At 47.0% G+C, this 23,122-nt stretch overlaps 1 pseudogene; it reads left to right on the forward strand.

The window, feature by feature from the left end:
* The window catches only part of LOC106560511 (cilia- and flagella-associated protein 57-like), a 49,957-nt pseudogene that overhangs the window by 14,426 nt on the left and 12,409 nt on the right, over positions 1–23,122 (forward strand).

Consider the following 23,122-nt stretch of genomic DNA (forward strand, 5'->3'; position numbering starts at 1 on the left):
CTGAACCTTTCACCTATTACTACCTGTCAGGGCAAGGAGATTGAGGTTGTAACCTCATATAAATATCTTGGAATTTTGATTGATGATGGCCACTCTTTTAAAATGCATATTCAACAACTTACAAACAAATTGAAGCTGAAATTAGGATTTTATTTTAGGAAGAAGGCTTGTTTTTCTTTTGAAGCCAGAAGGAGGCTAGTATCAACTACATGTATGCCTTTACTAGACTATGGGGATATTTTATATATGAACGCTTCCGCTCAGTGTTTGAGATCAATTGACACCCTTTACCATGGCACTTTGAGATTTATTTTAAACTGCAAAACCCTTACGCACCACTGCACTTTGTATACCAGGGTTGGCTGGCCTTCTCTAGTCACTTGTAGGCTCAGTCACTGGTATATTTTTATTTACAAAGCCATTTTGGGTTTACTACCTTTTTATTTGGGCATTTTTATTGTTCAGAAATGTGGCGGGTACTCTCTTCGTTCGCTGGACTTTATCCTGCTAACTGTTCCAAATGTCCGAACTGAATTTGGTAAAAGGGCTTTTATGTACTCTGCGCCATCGTCTTGGAACGCCTTACAAAATACTTTTAAACTGGAAGAACTTGTCCCAATTGGTATTTTTAAATCACTGATGAATGATCTTGAGTCTGATTCCCTGACCTGTCAATGTTTTTAATTTGCTGTTTTTGATTTTGTTATACTCTTGTGAATTCTATGGTTTTTACTAGATTACTTGTAGTTTTTCATGTTGTTTGTCTGTAATTTTTGTAATGACTTGGTGCTGCCTATCTTGGCCAGGACGCTCTTGAAAAAGAGATTTTAAATCTCAATGAGTCCTTCCTGGTTAAATAATGGTTAAATGAATAAATAAAACCCCACCACCACCATGGGGCACTCTGTTCACAACGTTAACATCAGCAAACCTCTCGCCCACACACAACGCCATACACGTTGTTTGCCATCTGCCCGGTATAGTTGAAAACGGGATTCATCCATGAAGAGCACACTTTTCCAGCGTGCCAGTGGCCATAGAAGGTGAGCATTTGCCCACTGAAGTCTGTTACAACATCAAATTGTAGTCAGGTCAAGACCCTGGTGATGAGGACGTCATGACGAGCATGCAGATAAGCTTCCCTGAGAAGGTTTCTAACAGTTTGTGCAGAAATTCTTCGGTTGTGCAAACCCACAGTTTCATCAGCTGTCCGGGTGGTTGGTCTCAGACGATCCCGCAGGTAAAGAAGCCAGATGTGGAGGTTCAGGTCCGTCTCCCTCTCCCTTCCCCTTTAGCCCTTTATCAGGTCCGTCTCCCTCTCCCTTCTCTTTTAGCCCTTTATCAGGTCCGTCTCCCTCTCCCTTCTCTTTTAGCCCTTTATCAGGTCCGTCTCCCTCTCCCTTCTCTTTTAGCCCTTTATCAGGTCCGTCTCCCTCTCCCTTCTCTTTTAGCCCTTTATCAGGTCCGTCTCCCTCTCCCTTCTCTTTTAGCCCTTTATCAGGTCCGTCTCCCTCTCCCTTCCCCTTTAGCCTTTTATCAGGTCCGTCTCCCTCTCCCTTCCCCTTTAGCCTTTTATCAGGTCCGTCTCCCTCTCCCTTCCCCTTTAGCCCTTTATCAGATCCGTCTCCCTCTCCCTTCCCCTTTAGCCCTTTATCAGATCCGTCTCCCTCTCCCTTCTCTTTTAGCCCTTTATCAGGTCCGTCTCCCTCTCCCTTCTCTTTTAGCCCTTTATCAGGTCCGTCTCCCTCTCCCTTCCCCTTTAGCCCTTTATCAGGTCCGTCTCCCTCTCCCTTCCCCTTTAGCCTTTTATCAGATCCGTCTCCCTCTCCCTTCCCCTTTAGCCCTTTATCAGGTCCGTCTCCCTCTCCCTTCTCTTTTAGCCCTTTATCAGGTCCGTCTCCCTCTCCCTTCTCTTTTAGCCCTTTATCAGATCCGTCTCCCTCTCCCTTCTCTTTTAGCCCTTTATCAGGTCCGTCTCCCTCTCCCTTCCCTTTTAGCCCTTTATCAGGTCCGTCTCCCTCTCCCTTCCCCTTTAGCCTTTTATCAGGTCCGTCTCCCTCTCCCTTCCCCTTTAGCCTTTTATCAGGTCCGTCTCCCTCTCCCTTCCCCTTTAGCCTTTTATCAGGTCCGTCTCCCTCTCCCTTCCCCTTTAGCCCTTTATCAGGTCCGTCTCCCTCTCCCTTCTCTTTTAGCCTTTTATCAGGTCCGTCTCCCTATCCCTTCTCTTTTAGCCCTTTATCAGGTCCGTCTCCCTCTCCCTTCTCTTTTAGCCCTTTATCAGATCCGTCTCCCTATCCCTTCTCTTTTAGCCCTTTATCAGGTCCGTCTCCCTCTCCCTTCTCTTTTAGCCCTTTATCAGGTCCGTCTCCCTCTCCCTTCTCTTTTAGCCCTTTATCAGATCCGTCTCCCTCTCCCTTCTCTTTTAGCCCTTTATCAGGTCCGTCTCCCTCTCCCTTCCCCTTTAGCCTTTTATCAGGTCCGTCTCCCTCTCCCTTCCCCTTTAGCCTTTTATCAGGTCCGTCTCCCTCTCCCTTCCCCTTTAGCCTTTTATCAGGTCCGTCTCCCTCTCCCTTCTCTTTTAGCCCTTTATCAGGTCCGTCTCCCTCTCCCTTCCCCTTTAGCCCTTTATCAGGTCCGTCTCCCTCTCCCTTCCCCTTTAGCCCTTTATCAGGTCCGTCTCCCTCTCCCTTCCCCTTTAGCCTTTTATCAGGTCCGTCTCCCTCTCCCTTCTCTTTTAGCCCTTTATCAGGTCCGTCTCCCTCTCCCTTCCCCTTTAGCCCTTTATCAGGTCCGTCTCCCTCTCCCTTCTCTTTTAGCCCTTTATCAGGTCCGTCTCCCTCTCCCTTCTCTTTTAGCCCTTTATCAGGTCCGTCTCCCTCTCCCTTCTCTTTTAGCCCTTTATCAGGTCCGTCTCCCTCTCCCTTCTCTTTTAGCCCTTTATCAGGTCCGTCTCCCTCTCCCGCTCCCTTTCCCCTTAGCCTTTTATCAGGTCCATCTCTCTCTCCCTTCCCATCAGCACCCTGGAGCTGTATAAGGAGTTCCAGGAGGAGGCGTTCAACATTGCCCTGCACCCCTCTGGCCTGTTTGTCCTGGTGGGATTCTCTGACAAGCTGAGGCTCATGAACCTGCTCATAGACGACATCAGGACCTTCAAGGAGTTCAACGTCCGAGGCTGTAGAGAGGTCAGAATTAAGAGTTCTCCATGCCAACAGTAGCTCATTGTAGATAGCTGAAACATTCAAACATTCATTTCTAGCTATTCCTTCTCTCACAGTGTACTGTATGCTTTGCCTTTCAGTGTGCCTTCAGTCACGGAGGACACCTGTTTGCTTCAGGGAATGGAAACGTCATTCATATCTACTCCAGCACCACCTTCGAGAACGTCCTCAACCTCAAGGGACACAATGGGAAGGTGAGGGGCGCTGATGGTTTACTGCATGATTTATCATCAGAGTCAGGCTATTCATACTGACTGCCAACACTTCCAGTAAGCCTCGCCTCAGGCCAACAGTTCTAGGCCATGTGAGCTGGCCAGGAAAAACTTTGGCCATAGTTATAGCTTTGAGTTTTTCCTTGTTTATTCTGTTGTTAATTTAACTATCTCGAAAAACTCAAGGTGGCAGAGATAACAGAGGTGACTGCGGGGGTGGTATGTTAGAGTCCTACTTTATGTGTCTCCATCTTCAGGTGCACTCTATAGTCTGGAGTGGTGACGACAGCAGGCTGGTGTTGTGCGGGATGGAGGGGGCTGTGTACGAGTGGAACACTCTGACCAGCAAGCGGAAGTCGGAGAGCGTCCTCAAGTCCTGCAGCTACACCGGTGTCACCGTCTCCCCCGACACCAAGACTATCTTCGCCGTGGGGACCGACTGTACCCTGAAAGAGATCCAGGACTGTCAAGTGAGACCTGAAAACAGTAGCGTATGAAATGTTTCTTCCTTTTAGAAAGTTGTTTCTGGCCAATGTGCTTCTGTTTCTGCTTGGTCTTTTTGGTCAATTGCTGATGAAAAAAAAAGAAGAAAAAGATTAACATTTGTTTGAAATGTTACATGCTCTGACAACTGTGCATTAGTTTTGAAATATAGTCAGTTAAATGTTGGTATAAACTTCTATGAGGACTTTCTTCCTGATAGCGATTATATAGTTTTAATAATTGAGGGGAGCAGTTAGATCTTATTAGCCAGTTTTCCTTATTCTCACTAGGCATACGTTTTCCTTATTCTCACTAGGCATACGTTTTCCTTATTCTCACTAGGCATACGTTTTCCTTATTCTCACTAGGCATACGTTTTCCTTGAAAGTGGTGCTGACGGTTTTGAGGGAATATTTTATTTCAAAAATCTTCATTTCATATTTTTGCTGGTGTCAGTTTCCAGCTGTGTTATATGAAGTTCGGAAAGGGAAAGTACACTGAACAAAAATAAGAATGCAACATGCAACAATTTCAAAGATTTTACTGAGTTGCAGGTCATGTAAGGAAATCAGTCAATTACAATAAATTCATTAGGCCCTAATCTATGGATTTCACATGACTGGGAATACAGATAATGCATCTGTTGGTGATAGATACCTTTAAAAATAAGGTAGGTGCGTGGATCAGAAAACCAGTCAGTATCTGGTGTGACAACCATTTGCCTCATGCAGCGCGACTCATCTCCTTCGCATAGAGTTGATCAGGCTGTTGATACTGATCTGTGGAATGTTGTCCCACTTCTCCTCAATGGCTGTGCGAAGTTGCTGGATATTGGCGGGAACTGGAACACGCTGTTGTACATGTCGATCAAGAGCATCCCAAACATGTTCAATGGGTGACATGTCTGGTGAATACATGCAGGCCATGGAAGAACTGGGATCTTTTCAGCTTCCAGGAATTGTGTGCAGATCCTTGCGACATGGGGCTATGCATTATCATGCTGAAACATGAGGTGATGGCGGCGGATGAATGGCACGACAATGGGCCTCAGGATCTCGTCACGATATCTCTGTGCATTCAAATTGCCATCGATAAAATGCAATTGTGTTAATTGTCTGTAGCTTATGCCTGCCCATACCATAACCATTTCTTGCTTTGAATATTGAGGTTTCAAAGGGTCTTTCTATAACTGTGATTGGCTGTTATAGACCCCCCTCTGCTCTCTGTATCTGTGATTGGCTGTTATAGACCCCCCTCTGCTCTCTGTATCTGTGATTGGCTGTTATAGACACCCCTCTGCTCTCTCTAACTGTGATTGGCTGTTATAGACCCCCCTCTGCTCTCGGTGATGCATTTTCTTCTCTGATGCACCTTATGTCTAAACTTCTTTACAGTGAAATTATCTTGATTGGTGATCTCAACTGGGGTTGGTTAATGCCGGTGTCTGATGATTTAAAAATGTTTTGTAATTCTATGAATCTTACCCAGTTGATTAACTCACCCACTCGCCCAAATCTAAAATGCCCAGATAAATCTACCCTGATTTATTTGATATTGACAAATGTTCCACATAAATATTCTGCGGTTGGTGTTTTTTGTAATGATTTACCGTAATTTCCGGACTATTAAGCGCACCTGAATATAAGCCGCACCCACTGAATCAAATTTTTTATTTATTTTGAACATAAATAAGCCGCACATGTCTATAAGCCGCAGTTGCCTACCGGTACATTGAAACAAATGAACTTAACACAGGCTTTAACGAAACACGGCTTGTAACAAAAATAAATAGGCTTTAACGAAACACGGCTTGTAACAAAAATAAATAGGCTTTAACGAAGCACGGCTTGTAACAAAAATAAATAGGCTTTAACGAAACACAGCTTGTAACAAAAATAAATAGGCTTTAACGAAGCACGGCTTGTAACAAAAATAAATAGGCTTTAACGAAACACGGCTTGTAACAAAAATAAATAGGCTTTAACGAAACACGGCTTGTAACAAAAATAAATAGGCTTTAACGAAACACGGCTTGTAACAAAAATAAATAGGCTTTAACGAAACACGGCTTGTAACAAAAATAAATAGGCTTTAACGAAACACGGCTTGTAACAAAAATAAATAGGCTTTAACGAAACACGGCTTGTAACAAAAATAAATAGGCTTTAACGAAACACGGCTTGTAACAAAAATAAATATGCTTTAACGAAACACGGCTTGTAACAAAAAATAAAAAATTTGCAGTAAACAGTAGCCTACCAAGAAAGTCATTGGTCACCATCTTCCTTCTCCTGTGCACTGAAACCATCTCCTTCGGTGTCGGAGTTGAATAGCCTCAGAATTGCTTCATCCGATATTGGATCGTTTTCATTGTCGCTCTCGTCACTTTCATCCGGAGGCAAATCCCCGCTGAGCCCTCTTCAACACGCAGCAGTCCAGCCTTTCGAAACCCGTTGATGATAGTGGATTTTTTGACAATGCTCCACGCTGTCAGGACCCACTGGCAGACTTGACCATAAGTTGCTCTTCGCATGCGGGCCGTTTTAGTGAAGGATTTCTCCCCACTTGTCATCCAAGCCACCCACTGAACACGGCGCGCCACCTTAAATGCACGATTTACATTGATGTCGAGTGGCTGCAAATACTTTGTTGTACCCCCAGGAATCAGGGTGACAAAATGACTACCGTAATCAGAATGATGGGAAGTTTGAGAGCGCTTGATTTAATCTAAACAGTAAACAAAAAAGTTGTTAGACCTTAACCCGTTCGGCAATTTCACTGGTCTAATGAAAGCGGGAAAAATCCATATATTAGCCGCGTCATTGTTTAAGCCGCGACGTTCAAAGCCTGGGAAAACAGTCCTGTCAGGTGCAAACACACTAAACAAGAAACAATTACCCACAACCCCAAAGAAAAACACACTACTATATAGGACTCCCAATCAAAGGCAACTCAACACACCTGCCTTCAATTGGGAGTCCAACCCCGGCAGCTCCGGGCAGTCGGGCCACTCCGGCAGCTCCGGGCAGTCGGGCCACTCCGGCAGCTCCGGGCAGTCGGGCCATTCCGGCAGCTCCGGGCAGTCGGGCCACTCCGGCAGCTCCGGGCAGTCGGGCCACTCCGGCAGCTCCGGGCAGTCGGGCCACTCCGGCAGCTCCGGGCAGTCGGGCCACTCCGGCAGCTCCGGGCAGTCGGGCCACTCTGGCAGCTCCGGGCAGTCGGGCCACTCTGGCAGCTCCTGACTGACGAGGCTGGGCTGACGCACTAGACGCCTGATGCGTGGGGCTGGTACTAGACGTGCCAGCCTGGAGACACGCACCTCCATGCTAGTGCGTATAGCGGGAAACACCGGACCGTAGAGGCGCACTGGCAGTCTTGAGTGCAGGGTTGGCATCACCCCTTCAGGCTCGATGCATACTTCGCCCTGGCACATGCGGGGCGCTGGTACTGTGCCTACCGGCCTGAAAATCCCAGGCCTCACCACAGCCCCAACCCCAAAGCACGGGACCTGTCCAGTCTGTTTCAGCCTAAACAGGGTACGGGGAGCTGGCCTGGGGCTCCATCCCCAGCCAGAGTGGCCCCGCCTGTCCTCCGGCCCAGCCAGAGTGGCCCCGCCTGTCCTCCGGCCCAGCCAGAGTGGCCCCCGCCTGTCCTCCGGCCCAGCCAGAGTGGCCCCGCCTGTCCTCCGGCCCAGCCCGAGTGGCCCGCCTGTCCTCCGGCCCAGCCCGAGTGGCCCGCCTGTCCTCCGGCCCAGCCCGAGTGGCCCGCCTGTCCTCCGGCCCAGCCAGAGTGGCCCGCCTGTCCTCCGGGTCAGCCCGAGTGGCCCGTCTGCCCGGCGCAGCTATCAGCGCCACCGAAGTGGACGACGCCGAAGGTGGAGCGAGGTTCACGTCCCGCACCTGAGCCACCTCCAGGATAGGTGGGTTGGGGGAGGGAGGGTGTAGCACAGTGCCGTCGTTGACGGCAGCCACCCTCCCTTCCCTCCCTTATTGTTTACGGGTATTGTTTATTGGTTTTGTTGGGGTATTGGGGGTATTGGTGTTTTCTTTTTAAGGTGCATTCCGGGGTCTGCACCTTGAGGGGGGGGGGTACTGTCACATCCTGACCAGCAGAGGGTGTAATTGTATTAGTTTTGGTCAGGACGTGGCAGAGTTTTTGTGTTATGTGTTAGTTAATTGGGGTTGGACTCCCAATTGAAGGCAGGTGTGTTGAGTTGCCTTTGATTGGGAGTCCTATATAGTAGTGTGTTTTTCTTTGGGGTTGTGGGTAATTGTTTCTTGTTTAGTGTGTTTGCACCTGACAGGACTGTTGGCTGTCGGTTTTCTCAGTTTGTTTTGTATAGTGTTCTCTTTTGCTTTATTAAATATGACGAACACTAACTCCGATGCATTTTGGTCCATTCCTGAAGACAGCCCTTACAATGGGTTTCTCCAAATAGTAAACAGACATGCTCCATTCCGCAGGTTCAGGGTTAAAGGTAGGGATATTCCATGGTTTTCTTCTGAGCTGTCTTGTATTGTTCACGACTGTAATCTAGCCTGGGCTAAAGCAAGGAAATCGTGTTCTGAGGCTGATTGGCTTGTTTTTTAGGCAGTTACGAAACAAGTGTTATTTTCTCCTTAGGAAGGCCAAGTCTGAATATTTTATGTCTGTTACCACTGATAACCTGAATGACCCTAGAAAGTTTTGGAAGGCTATTAAGTCTATGTCTGGTAACAGTAATGTTAATGAATTACCGTCATGTGTTTTGAAGGACTCTGTTGCTGTATATGACAAAACTGAAATGCTGAATTGTTTCAATGAGCACTTTGTATCATCTGGTAGGCTGTTTGATTCAGTGTCCTCTGTCTCTGTACAGCCCTGTGTGAATGAACCAGTGAAAGCTGGTCAAACTTTTAGCTTTTTGCCATTCTCAGTGCAGGAGGTACATAAAGCCCTGAAATCCTTAGATCAGAGAAAGCCTGCAGGTCCTGATCTTTTGGATCCCTGCTTTTTAAATCTGGCAGCGGATTTCATAGCTGAACCACTTACATATCTGTTCAATCTAACCCTGGAATGTAATGAAATTCCAAAGATCTGGAAATCAGCATTTGTCCTGCCACTTTTAAAAGGGGGAGATCCAACTCTTTTAAATAATTATAGGCCAATCTCAAAGCTGTCACCCCTGGTGAAAATACTTGAAACCCTTGTGAGTGAACAGCTAAAAGAGTTTTTATTTACTAACTCTATTTTATCAATGTACCAATTGGGTTTTAGGAAGAAGCATAGCACAATTACAGCAGCCATGAAGGTTTTAAATGATATCACTGAAGCTCTTGACAAAAAACAGCATTGTGTCTCACTTTTTATTGATCTCTCTAAGGCTTTTGATACAGTTGATCATGCTATACTAAGGCAGAGATTGTCGAGTGTAGATCTTTCAGAGCATGCAGTTGCATGGTTTGTTAAGTATCTGTCTGATAGAACTCAGTGCACTCAATTTGATGGGCTTAGGTCTGTTAAATTGTCTGTCTGTAGTGGTGTGCCCCAAGGCTCTGTACTTGGTCCTCTCTTATTCACTATTTATATAAATAATTTAGACAAAAATGTCCAAACTGCGCAACTTCATTTTTATGCTGATGATACTGTTATTTACTGTTGTGCCTCGTCTCTTACAAAAGCTTTCCAGAATTTGCAAACTGCTTTTTATACTGTTCAACATACCTTGTGTCAATTGAAGCTTATCCTCAGTACTGACAAAACTAAACTAATGGTGTTTTCTAAAGCAAGAAATAGACCTCTGAACCTTTCACCTATTACTACCTGTCAGGGCAAGGAGATTGAGGTTGTAACCTCATATAAATATCTTGGAATTTTGATTGATGATGGCCACTCTTTTAAAATGCATATTCAACAACTTACAAACAAATTGAAGCTGAAATTAGGATTTTATTTTAGGAAGAAGGCTTGTTTTTCTTTTGAAGCCAGAAGGAGGCTAGTATCAACTACATGTATGCCTTTACTAGACTATGGGGATATTTTATATATGAACGCTTCCGCTCAGTGTTTGAGATCAATTGACACCCTTTACCATGGCACTTTGAGATTTATTTTAAACTGCAAAACCCTTACGCACCACTGCACTTTGTATACCAGGGTTGGCTGGCCTTCTCTAGTCACTTGTAGGCTCAGTCACTGGTATATTTTTATTTACAAAGCCATTTTGGGTTTACTACCTTTTTATTTGGGCATTTTTATTGTTCAGAAATGTGGCGGGTACTCTCTTCGTTCGCTGGACTTTATCCTGCTAACTGTTCCAAATGTCCGAACTGAATTTGGTAAAAGGGCTTTTATGTACTCTGCGCCATCGTCTTGGAACGCCTTACAAAATACTTTTAAACTGGAAGAACTTGTCCCAATTGGTATTTTTAAATCACTGATGAATGATCTTGAGTCTGATTCCCTGACCTGTCAATGTTTTTAATTTGCTGTTTTTGATTTTGTTATACTCTTGTGAATTCTATGGTTTTTACTAGATTACTTGTAGTTTTTCATGTTGTTTGTCTGTAATTTTTGTAATGACTTGGTGCTGCCTATCTTGGCCAGGACGCTCTTGAAAAAGAGATTTTAAATCTCAATGAGTCCTTCCTGGTTAAATAATGGTTAAATGAATAAATAAAACCCCACCACCACCATGGGGCACTCTGTTCACAACGTTAACATCAGCAAACCTCTCGCCCACACACAACGCCATACACGTTGTTTGCCATCTGCCCGGTATAGTTGAAAACGGGATTCATCCATGAAGAGCACACTTTTCCAGCGTGCCAGTGGCCATAGAAGGTGAGCATTTGCCCACTGAAGTCTGTTACAACATCAAATTGTAGTCAGGTCAAGACCCTGGTGATGAGGACGTCATGACGAGCATGCAGATAAGCTTCCCTGAGAAGGTTTCTAACAGTTTGTGCAGAAATTCTTCGGTTGTGCAAACCCACAGTTTCATCAGCTGTCCGGGTGGTTGGTCTCAGACGATCCCGCAGGTAAAGAAGCCAGATGTGGAGGTTCTGGGCTGGCGTGGTTACACGTGGTCTATGGTTGTGAGGCCAGTTGGACGTACTGCCAAATTCTGTAACACTATGTTGGAGGAGGCTTAGGGTAGATAAATGAACATTCAATTATCTGGCAACAGCTCTGGTGGACATCCCTGCAGTCAACTGAACGCTCCTTCAAGACTTGAGACATCTGTGGCATTGTGTTGTGTGACAAAACTGCACATTTTAGAGTGGCCTTTTATTGTCCCCAGCACAAGGTAATGTGTAATGTGTGTAATGTGTAATGACACTGTGTAATGATCATGCGGTTTAATCAGCTTCTTGATATGCCACACCTGTCAGGTGGATGGATTATCTTGGCAAAGGAGAAATGCTCACTAACAGGGATGTAAACAAATTTGTGCACACAATTTGAGAGAAATAAGCTTTTTGTGCATCTGGAAAATTTCTGGGATGTTTTATTTCAGCTCATGAAACATGGGACCAACACTTTACATGTTGCGTTTCTATTTTTGTTCAGTGTAAATAGAGTTTCCCATCTCCGTCATAATGACCGGAGCAGAGAAGAGAGCCCATTAAATTCACACTCTGCTGTTAGTTCTCCTCATCCTGAGTGACGGTCATCTTTCTGACAGGCTATGAAACCAGTCAGGAGAGACGATAAAGGCCCCTTGAGTTATTGTCAGCTGCTGGAACTTCCAAAGAAACTCTAACAATCATACATTTTAGCCAGTCTTTCTAAATAGATCAGTGGTTTGTTGGATGCCACCCAGCCCTTCCCCAGCAGGCTATTTGCAATCCAAATGGTGGTGAAATAAACAAAACTTTCACTGACACACAGATGTGTGTTATGCATGAATGACAACAACACTTTACCTCTGCTGTAATCGTTTCTTGCCATCCCTTGATAGTAGCCTTTATATTCACATCAATTCCCCCCCCCACCCCTCTCTCTTTGTCAGATCCTGCGTGAGGTGCCTGCTGAAGACGTGGCCTACACCACCATCACCATGTCCCGGTCCGGACGCACGCTCTTCACCGGGACCTCTATCGGGACCATCAGGGCCATCAAGTACCCCCTGTTTATCCAGAAGGACTGGATCAAGTATCAGGCCCACTCTTCACCTATCACCAAAGTACGACAATGCAATGCCTCCACAAAACATGTTCAATGGGTGACATGTCTGGTGACGCAATACAACGCAGCGAAGTTTGAGCCATTGCAGTGTAATGGACCATACACAAATCGGTGCAAAGGCCATTGATTTGAGTGGATGTATCCTGAACAGAGGTGCGTAAAGTGTGTGTCCTTTCTGTGTTCAGATGGTGATCACATTTGATGACCAGTACCTGCTGACGGTGTCTGAGGACTGCTGTCTGCTCATCTGGAAGATCATAGACAAGCAGGGCCGCGGCCTGAAGAGAGACAAGGAGATCACCTACGCTGATGAGATCCTCATCACCAAGACAGACCTGGAGGAGAAGGTACAGAGATTTAGGATCTTAATTTGAGCTGGTTTGCTATATCAGGAAAATAATTAACAGGAAATGTGAGTTATTACGTGGATATAATAAATTGACATTTTTGTAGGGGTTGATATATTTTTCAGAGGGAAAATCAAGTCTGAAATTTCTAAGTGGAAATTACTAAATTCAGAAGCCTTTTTAAAACTCAAATAAAAAATGTCCTGCAACCGCAAACCACGTGTAACCATGCCAGCCCAGGACCTCCACATCCGGCTTCTTCACCTGCGGGATCGTCTGAGACGAGCCACCCGGACAGCTGATGAAACTGTGGGTTTGCACAACAGAAGAATTTCTGCACAAACTGTCAGAAACCGTCTCAGGGAAGCTCATCTGCGTGCTCATCGTCCTCACCAAAGTCTTGACCTGACTGCAGTTCCGGCTCGTAACCAACTTCAATGGGCAAATGCTTACCTTCGATGGCCTCTGGAACGCTGGAAATTGTGCTCTTCACAGATGAATCCCGGTTTCAACTGTACCAGGCAGATGGCAGACAGCATGTATGGTGCCATGTGGCCAAGTGGTTTGCTGATATCAACGTTGTGAACAGAGTGCCCCATGGGGCGGTGAGGGTTATGGCATTGGAAGGCATTAACTACGGACAACGAACACAATTGAATTTTATCGATGGCAATTTGAATGCACAGAGATACCTGAGGTCCGTTTACGTGCCATTCATCCGCCGCCATCACCTCATGTTTCAGCATGATAAAGCCCAACCCCATGTTGCAAAGATCTGTACACAATTCCTGGAAGCTGAACATGTCCCAGTTCATCCATGGCCTGCATACTCACCAGACATGTCACCCATTGAACATGTTTGGGATGCTCTGGATCGACGTGTACGACAGCGTGTTCCAGTTCCCGCCAATATCCAGAAACTTCGCACAGCCATTGGAGAGGAGTGGGACAGCATTCAACAGCCTGATCAATCAACAGCCTGATCAACTCTATGCGAAGGAGATGTGTTGCGCTTCATGAGGCAAATGGTGGTCACACCAGATACTGACTGATTTTCTGATCCACACTATCTTTCCTTTACGGTATCTGTGACCAACAGATGGATATCTGTATTCCCAGTCATGTGATTAGGGCCTAATGAATTTATTTCAATTGACTGATTTCCTTATATGAACCGTAACTCAGTAAAATCTTTGAGATTGTTGCATGTTACGTTTTATATGTTTGTTCAGTATGTACGCTGTAATACTTCTAACACGTTTTAACTTTCAAAAGTGTTTAGCTCTCATAATGGTATGCACTGACTTACTTTGCCTTGTAAGAGCCGGCCTTGATAAGAGCCACTGCTAGATCGATACATGGAAATTAAAATTGAAAGTGGCACTGGCTGGGCTGGCTTAAGGTGAACACCTCAGTGAGGTTCATATGTAGATACATCCCTCTCGCTTCACCTCTCTTCATCTCTCCTGTCAGATCCTGAAGAAGGAACGAGGCAAGATGGAAGCCATGTTTGAGGTGACGGAGAAACACTCCAAAGAGCTGCAGGATCTGGGTGAGTTCTGTTTTATTCTGTTCTATTCTATTTTTATCTATTATATTCTGTTCTATTCTATCTATTCCATTCTATTCTGTTTTATTCTATTCTCACTTCTTGTCCATCTATCGTAAAAGTTACCTCTAAGTTTAGAGCTATGAGACTTGAATGACTCCCATTTGAGTGTGCACATTGACAGCAGCACCTGATAGTATTGACTGTGTTGGATCCAGTGTCCACCTCATATCCTCTCTGACTCTTTCTGCCCCATGTGGTCAGGAACAACTCCTGGCCTCCCTCTCTTCACACTCCCCTTCCTCCGTTCTCCCCCCTTCCTTCTCTCTCTCCCTCTCTTCACAGTCCCCTCCCTCCCTTCCTTAATTCCCTCCCCTCTCGCCCTCTCTCCCTTCACACTCACCTCCCTTCCTTAATTCCCTCCCCTCTCGCCCTCTCTCCCTTCACACTCACCTCCCTTCCTTAATTCCCTCCCCTCTCGCCCTCTCTCCCTTCACACTCACCTCCCTTCCTTACCTGCCTCTTTCCTCTCTTTCCCTCCCTCTCCTCAACTCCCGCTCTTCTCTCCTCCCTATCTTCTCTCCTCCCTATCCTCTCGCCTCCCTCTCTCCTCTCGTCTCCTCTCCCTCCCTGCTGTGACACTGATTGGAAGTGAAGGGACAAATGAATCTGGGAGCGGCAGGTTCTCCATGGAGGACATCCGCAGAATCTTTAAGGAAATGTGACGTCAACTCCCATCACTGCTAAAGGAGGTGTGAGACGCGGGGCAACGCAGGGCCTGCTTAATCACTTTATTATTTCACTCTGAATGGAATAGTGAATTCATCTCAGAGAGAGAGACAGAGTATGGGGACAAAATTGATGTGAATATAAAGGCTACTATCAATGGATGGCAAGAAACGATTACAGCAGAGGTAAAGTGTTGTTGTCATTCATGCATAACATTAAAGTTATTGCGCCAGCCTCATCCAGGAGTGTACATGTAATGTTTAAGCATAGCTAAATTACCCCCAGGGGCTCATTTATTGAAGTGGATATTACAGATGCAGTATCTTAATTTGATCACTATTTTGTTGCTGAAAGTTTTTGAAGGATTTCTCAGGAAATGCAGATGAGCTTTGTGATTGACATAAATTCACTGAAAACCTGCACTAACACACAGTTATTCCACTTTCCATGTAGCATAATTTTGACCTGCTAATAGCCTAACCACCGATCAAGCAACATTATGGACTAAACGGTCAAACCCTGTTGCTGCAGGATTATTTTGCTGAGACAATACTGGTCAAATTAACAAAACCGCTGATCTATTCAGGACTGTCAAAAATTCCTCAAAATGTAGACGTTTATGATTGATAGAGTTTCTTTGGAAGTTCCAGCAGCTGACAATAACTCAAGGGGCCTTTATCGTCTCTCCTGACTGGTTTCATAGCCTGTCAGAAAGATGACCGTCACTCAGGATGAGGAGAACTAACAGCAGAGTGTGAATTTAATGGGCTCTCTTCTCTGCTCCGGTCATTATGACGGAGATGGGAAACTCTATTTACACTGAACAAAAATAGAAACGCAACATGTAAAGTGTTGGTCCCATGTTTCATGAGCTGAAATAAAAGATGAGACGGAGAGGCGGCGAATGGCATGGCATGCGGAGTAGCTCTTTAGCTTGGTCCTGACTGGGATAATTGAGGATGTAGGTTACTACAGGTACATAAGCAAACACCCAACAATGGGATTATCCATCTTCTTCACAGATGCCGTGCTAGGTTGACCTCTGTCCTCTGACCTCTGTCTGTGATGAGGTAGAGCTCCCGTTCATGCCCTCTTTATCTCTCTCTATATCTCTCCTTCTGTCTCTTGCCATCTGTCTCTTTTTGTTATCTTTCTTATCCCCACTCTATCCTTTCACCTCTCTTTCTCTCTCTCATTCCCCCTCTTTAACTGAACTCTTCCCACCTTTCTTGCCTTGCTATTTTCCACGTGTTTTTCCCTCCTTCTTTCTGTATCTCTCCCTCCTCCCCCTCTCCCTCCTTCTTTCTGTACCTCTTCTCCTCCCCCTCTCCCTCCTTCTTTCTGTATCTCTTCTCCTCCCCCTCTCTCTCCTTCTTTCTGTATCTCTTCTCCTCTCCCTCTCCCTCCTTTTTTCTGTATCTCTTCTCCTCTCCCTCCTCCCCCTCCTTTTTTCTGTATCTCTCCCTCCTCCCCCTCTCCCTCCTTCTTTCTCTATCTTGTCTCCTCCCCCTCTCCCTCCTTCTTTCTGTATCTCTTCTCCTCCCCCTCTCCCTCCTTCTTTCATTATCTCTCCCTCCTCCCCCTCTCCCTCCTTCTTTCTGTATCTCTCCCTCCTCCCCCTCTCCCTCCTTCTTTCTGTATCTCTCCAACTTTAAACTCTGTCTTGACTTATTTCTCTCCCCTCCCTCTAGTGTCAGGAGGAGTCTCGTATCAAGGGGAGGGAGTTTGAGGAGAGCAGGAAGCAGATGGAGGAGGATGGAGACGGAGATCCAGGACATCAGGATCCGCTATGAGAGGTGGTTGAAGGACGAGAGGGAGACCAACATGCGCATGAAGGGAGACACCGGCATCATGAAGAAGAAGGTAGAGACATCATCTTCTCACCCCCACACCTCCCTCCACCATCACAAGCTCTCAAAAGTTTCCTTGATTCCTTTTGTCCTCTCCCTGCCTTCTTCTCAGAACATAAGAGGGATACGAGGAGAGCATTGGAGGAGAAGATCAGAGGTTCCTCTCCTCAGATCTTCTCCAATGCTCTCCTCATTTTTCTCAGACATTTTGATATGGAAGTGTGAAGAGGATGGAAAGAAGAGGACGGGAGGGAGAGGATGGGGGGAGAGGACGGGGGGAGAGGAGAGGACCGGTAGGAGAGGACAGAGAGGAGAGGACGCAAGATTGCCCGCTAGTCTCCCTCCAACTCCCATCCTTCACACACTCCCTACCCAACCCTCTCCCACCTAGACCCTGCCTGCCTGCCCTCTCATCACAGTGGTACATCATAATTACAGCCAATCAGACGCAGCATACGGCCTGCTGACGGCGAGCAGGGCCTGTCCATGTGTCCATAGTTAGGCTCTAATGTGCTCCCTCCGCTTGCTCACTCAATATCACAGGGAGGATGTTAAGTCAGATCCTGTGTGTAGATTCTGCAGTCCTATGGCCCCATTCTGTCTGTTGGCTGTCTTTTCTTGTCTTCTCAGATTTTTTTGTCTACTTCCCTTTCTCCCTAGATCAGGTTAGGCTGTTTTTACTATCCAATATGGTACTGCATGTGGAGGCTTTATTGTTGGTTATGGGAAGCTATAAAGAATATGACCATTGTGTAAGTCACAATGAGTTATGACTATGGCGACTGGTGACATTTTCCTCCTCTCCTGCTACGTCTACCCCCTGTCCTCCCCTCCCTCCCTCTCTCCCTCCCTCCCTCACACACACACACCCACGCACACACACACTGCAGTTCAGCAGCCTGCAGAAGAATATAGACGACAGGAGCGTGGAGAAAGTGAAGATGAAGTCAGAGCAATAGAAGCTACTGGCACATCAGAAGTGTCTGGAGAAAGACATCCTGGCCCTGAAGAAAGAGATCCAGGAGAGGGATGAAACCATCCAGGATAAGGTGAGAGGGTTGCTGCTGGGCTGAGGGGGTACAGCCAGGTGCCATGGCATGGAGAGGGTTAGGTTTGTTCCAAAAGGAGCCAGGCAGGAATGATAGGTTTGCTTCCGAGGTATGCAGAAACATGGAAGGTTACTTGACTGGATGCCATTGAAACTGTTGAAACATTAAGGAAGGAAAAAAGTCAGTTTTATTGATGGACCTCTACTGTTTATGATTGTAGTTGACTTTGTTCAAATGTTCTTCTCTCATAATCGAACACAATCAACTTATACGCTATTATATATTGTCCATAAAAGTTGTTCTCCCCCATACATCCATTATCCTGAGTCCCAGTCCCATGCATCACACCAGACAAGGTGACTTTGAGACTGTGAGACTCCTCCCCTTCTCACAGCACTGAACCTTGAGTGTGAAGGGCCAATAATGAATAATCCCACTGCATCAGCATGTGGTGGAGCAGGCCACCGTTTCAGGCACTGACTCAGACACTTGCTCTGCGAACACAAATTCACGTACACATACTACTCTGCATCCCTCTGCTGACTTGCCTCTGAAGCTAATCAGGGTTGGTCCTGGATGGGAGACCAGATGCTGCTGGAAGTGGTGTTGGAGGGCCAGTAGGAGGCACTCTTTCCTCTGGTCAAAACATTTTTTTATCCCATTGCCCCAGGGCAGTGATTGGGGACATTGCCCTGTTGCAAGGTGCCGTCTGTTATGGTGTGTACTGGAGGCGAAGTCAGGTGCAGGAGAGCAGAGTATAGTTAACAGGCGCATATTTATTTTCCGTTCCAAAATGAGAGCACTACAATAATCAAATGCGCTCAAAACACGGAAAATAAATAAAAGACAAGCGCATAAATCAAACACCACATAACATGAAACAATTACACACAAAGACATGATGGGAAACAGAGGGTTAAATACATGTAGATTGATTGTGGAAATGAAAACCAGGTGTGTATGGAAGACAAGACAAATGGACATATGAAAAATGGAGCGGCGATGGCTAGAAAGCCGGTGACGTCGATCGCCGAACGCCGCCCGAACAAGGAGAGGAGCCGACTTCGGCGGAAGTCGTGACAGTACCCCCCCCCCCCGCATGCCGACACCAGCCTCGGGGACGACCCGGGGGACGAGGCGCAGGGCGATCCGGCCGGCGACGGTGAAACTCCCGCAGCAGTTCAGGATCCAGAACATCTGCAACCGGAACCCAGCACATCTCCCCCAGCCCGTACCCCTCCCACTCCACGAGGTACTGAAGGCCCCCCGCCTGACGCCTCGAATCCAGGATGGAACGAACAATGTACGCCGGGGCCCCCTCGATGTCCAAAGGGGGCGAAGGGACCTCCCGCACCTCAGATTCCTGGAGCTGACCAGCCACCACCGGCATGACACATGGAATGAGGGGTTAATACGATAATCAGAGGGAAGCTGTAATCTGTAACATACATCGTTCACCCTCTTCAGGACTTTAAATGGCCCCACAAACTGCGGACCCAGCTTCCGGAAGGGCAGGCGGAGGGGCAGATTACGGATCGAGAGATTGCACCAGGGGACCGGGTCTAACACCGGGGTCTCACTGCGGTGACGGTCCGCGCTGGTTTTCTGGCGACGCGCGACTCGTTGGAGATGTACACGGCGGCCTCCCATGTCTCATCCGCGCGCCTAAACCAGTCGTCCACCGCAGGAGTCTTGGTCTGACCCTGATGCCATGGTGCCAGAACCGGCTGGTACCCCAATACGCACTGAAAGGGGTAGAGGTTAGTGGAGGAGTGGCGAAGCGTGTTCTGCGCCATCTCGGCCCAGGGCACGAACGCCGCCCACTCGCCCGGCCGGTCCTGGCAATAGGACCGCAGAAAACTGCCCACATCCTGGTTGACTACCTGCCCGTTACTCTTGTTCGCATCCAGCTCCCACACGACCGGCACTACCAGGCAGGAGGCCGGGAGTATGGGAGTCTGATCCATGGGCCGCTCCTCTGTGTCATACAGCCGGGACAGTGCGTCTGCCTTCTTATTCTGGGAACCTGGTCTGTAGGATAGGGTAAACACAAAACGGGTAAAGAACATGGCCCACCTTGCCTGACGAGGATTCAGTCTCCTCACTGCCCGGATGTACTCCAGGTTGCGGTGGTCAGTCCAGATGAGGAAACGGTGTTTAGCCCCCTCAAGCCAATGTCTCCACGCCTTCAACGCTTTAACCACAGCCAACAACTCCCGGTCCCCCACATTAGTTATGCTCCGCTGGGCTGAGCTTCTTCGAGAAGAAAGCACAGGGGCGGAGTTTCGGTGGCATACCCAAGCGCTGTGAGAGCACGGCTCCTATCCCAGCCTCGGATGCGTCCACCTCCACTATGAATGCCAAAGAGGGATCCGGATGGGCCAGCACGGGAGCCGAAGTAAACAGAGCTCTTAGCTGCCCAAAAGCCCTGTCCGCCTCAGCCGACCACTGCAACCTTACAGGAGGCAGTGAGGTAATGGGCGCAGCAACCTGGCCAAAACCCGGATACATCTCCGGTAGTAATTGGCAAACCCTAAAAATCGCTGCACCTCCTTAACCGTGGTGGGAGTCGGCCAATTACGCACGGCTGCAATGCGGTCACTCTACATCTCCACCGCTGATGTGGAAATGCGATACCCTAGGAAGGAGACGGCCTGCTGAAAGAACAGGCATTTCTCAGCCTTGACATACAGGTTGTCACGAATCCCACCGAAGGTGGCTCCCCTGCTTGTTCGGGCGGCGCTCGGCGGTCGTCGTCGCCGGTCTACTAGCCACTGCTGATCCCTTTTTCCTTTTCTGTTTGTTCGGTCTTATTGGTTGCACCTGTTCCCTGTTTTGTTTCTTGATTTGTGTTTATTTAAGCCTGTTAGGCCCGCCCAGGTTTGTGCGGGATTATTTCACTGTTTGTTATTTGGATGTGCTGGCTGGCGCCTTATTTTCTCTCCGGACTGTTTTGCCCTGTGTTTTGGGTTGGTCTACCTTATTACGCGCCATCTGTTTTGGCGTGACCGTTTTGTGCCGGAGAAATAAAAGACGTGATACTTACCCTCTGCGCCTGACTCCAACCACCACTCCTAGGAATCCCTGACACAGGTCATGCTCCAACAGTCGTCCAAGTACCTTGCGCACCAAAGACACATGCTCGGCGTGTGTAGCGGAGTATATCAGAATGTCATCGATATACACCACAACACCCTGCCCGTGCAGGTCCCTGAAAATCTCATCTACAAAGGATTGGAAAACTGATGGAGCATTCATCAACCCGTACGGCATGACGAGGTACTCATAATGCCCTGTGGTGGTACTGAACGCTGTCTTCCACTCGTCTCCCTCCCAGATACGCACCAGGTTATACGCACTCCTGAGATCCAGTTTCGTGAAGAAGCGCGCCCCATGGATTGACTCAATCGCCGTGGCGATAAGAGGTAGCCGGTAACTGTACCTCACCGTGATTTGATTGAGATCTCTATAGTCAATGCACGGGCGTAAACCTCCATCCTTCTTCTTCACAAAAAAGAAACTCGAGGAGGCGGGTGAAGTGGAGGACCGAATGTACCCCTGATGCAGGGATTCGGAGACATGTTTCCATAGCCACCGTCTCCGCTTGCGACAGGGGATACACGTGACTCCTGGGAAGTGCAGCGTCTGCGAGGAGATTTATCGCACAATCCCTCCGTCGATGAGGTGGTAATTGAGTCGCCTTCTTTTTACAGAAGGCGAGAGCCAAATCGCCATATTCTGGGGGGATGTGCACGGTGGAGACCTGGTCTGGACTTTCCACCGTGGTAGCACCAACGGCAACCCCTACACACCTCCCGGAGCACTCTCGCGACCACCCCGTGAGAGCCCTCTGTTGCCAGGAAATAGTGGGGTTATGCGGCGATGGCTAGAAAGCCGGTGACGTCGATCGCCGAACGCCGCCCGAACAAGGAGAGGAGCCGACTTCGGCGGAAGTCGTGACACCGTCTTTTGGATGGCACGTTAAACGCATGTCCTGACTCTCTGTGGTCACTAAAGATCCCATGGCAAAAATGTCCACTCTTTAGAGTAACCCCGGTGTCTTGGTAAAAATGTCCACTCTTTAGAGTAACCCCGGTGTCCTGGTAAAAATGTCCAATCTGGCCTCAAACCATCATGGCCACTTAATCATCCACAGCTTCCGATTGGCTCATTCCTCCCCCCTCCTTTTCCCTGTAAATATTCCCCAGGTCGTTGCTGTAAATGAGAATGTGTTCTCAGTCAACTTACCTGGTAAAATAAGGGTTAAATATTTTTTTAAAGAAACTATCCCCCTCTCTTTTTTCTCATAAGGTTACATGTTGACATGTTGTGTCCCTGCATGAACAAAGCATGAACAAAGAATGGGGCTGTTAGCGCAATTGATTTGCGACGTTATATCCCTGCAAAGAGCATGTCCATATTTTAACATCAGTGTTCTGAGGGAGGAGAAAACCATTTTCATCCTCTTCTAACTCTGTCTCTTAGGCTGCGGTCCAAACACTTAAAAGACACACCCTCATCCACTTACCCTCGCCTTATTCCCTTGGGGGAATCCCCGTTGCCATCTTGGAGGGCGGTCCAAATGATTAGCCAAGCAAGGGAAGTTTGCAACGTAAGCCCCTCAGCCCTCGTTTTTAGTCGGCTTTGCGAGTGTACAATTATGTTCACATCCGAGGCCTGAAACTCCCCATAATTCAATTCGCGATGATTGTACATCCGCTAAGAAAAGTCAGAGAAAACTTAAACAACATTAATGGAGAAGTCAACATACAAGTGTAAGTAAAAACAAATGCAAATAAGTTAGACATTGTGCTACTAATGCACATGATGGCACAAACACATCTTATAAAAAGTGAATATGTTTTTGTTTGGTTATCTTTTGTAAATTGTAGAAATAAAACATTTTCCTTCTTCAGAAGTTCCAGCTAGGTAGGCTAATGTTAGTTAGCTAATTTATTTGCTAGCTATCATACAGTAGGCATATATTAATAATTATATATTTAATATAAGTAGACATGCATTCATAATTGTCTAACGCATATAAAGCAACCACAAGCTACCGGTGGCTGAAAACACTATCATCGCAGGATGAACGATTGATGAATTTCCGGGGAAGGGCGGTTCATTTAAAAATCATTCCTTCCTCCCTCGCCCCTTGCCTGCAAGTGTATACTCGTCAGACGTCATGATACGTCATCAGAAGTGTCCACTTCATTTGAGGGCTGAGGGGATAGGGTGTCTTTTAAGTGAAACACTGTGCACACACTGTATATAGACTTTTTCTATTGTGTTATTGACTGTACGTTTGTTTATTCCATGTGTAACTCTGTGTTGTTGTTTGTGTCGCACTGCTTTACTTTATCTTGGCCAGGACGCAGTTGTAAATGAGAACTTGTTCTCAACTGGCCTACCTGGTTAAATAAAGGTGAAATAAATCAAATAAAGTGTTTGGACCACAGCCTTAGTGTGCAGAGGGACACTTAGGGAACTATTCAATCCGGATCGTGGAAATTCAG

This window comes from Salmo salar, chromosome ssa10 (assembly GCF_905237065.1).
Source record: "Salmo salar chromosome ssa10, Ssal_v3.1, whole genome shotgun sequence".
NCBI classification, from domain to species: domain Eukaryota; kingdom Metazoa; phylum Chordata; class Actinopteri; order Salmoniformes; family Salmonidae; genus Salmo; species Salmo salar.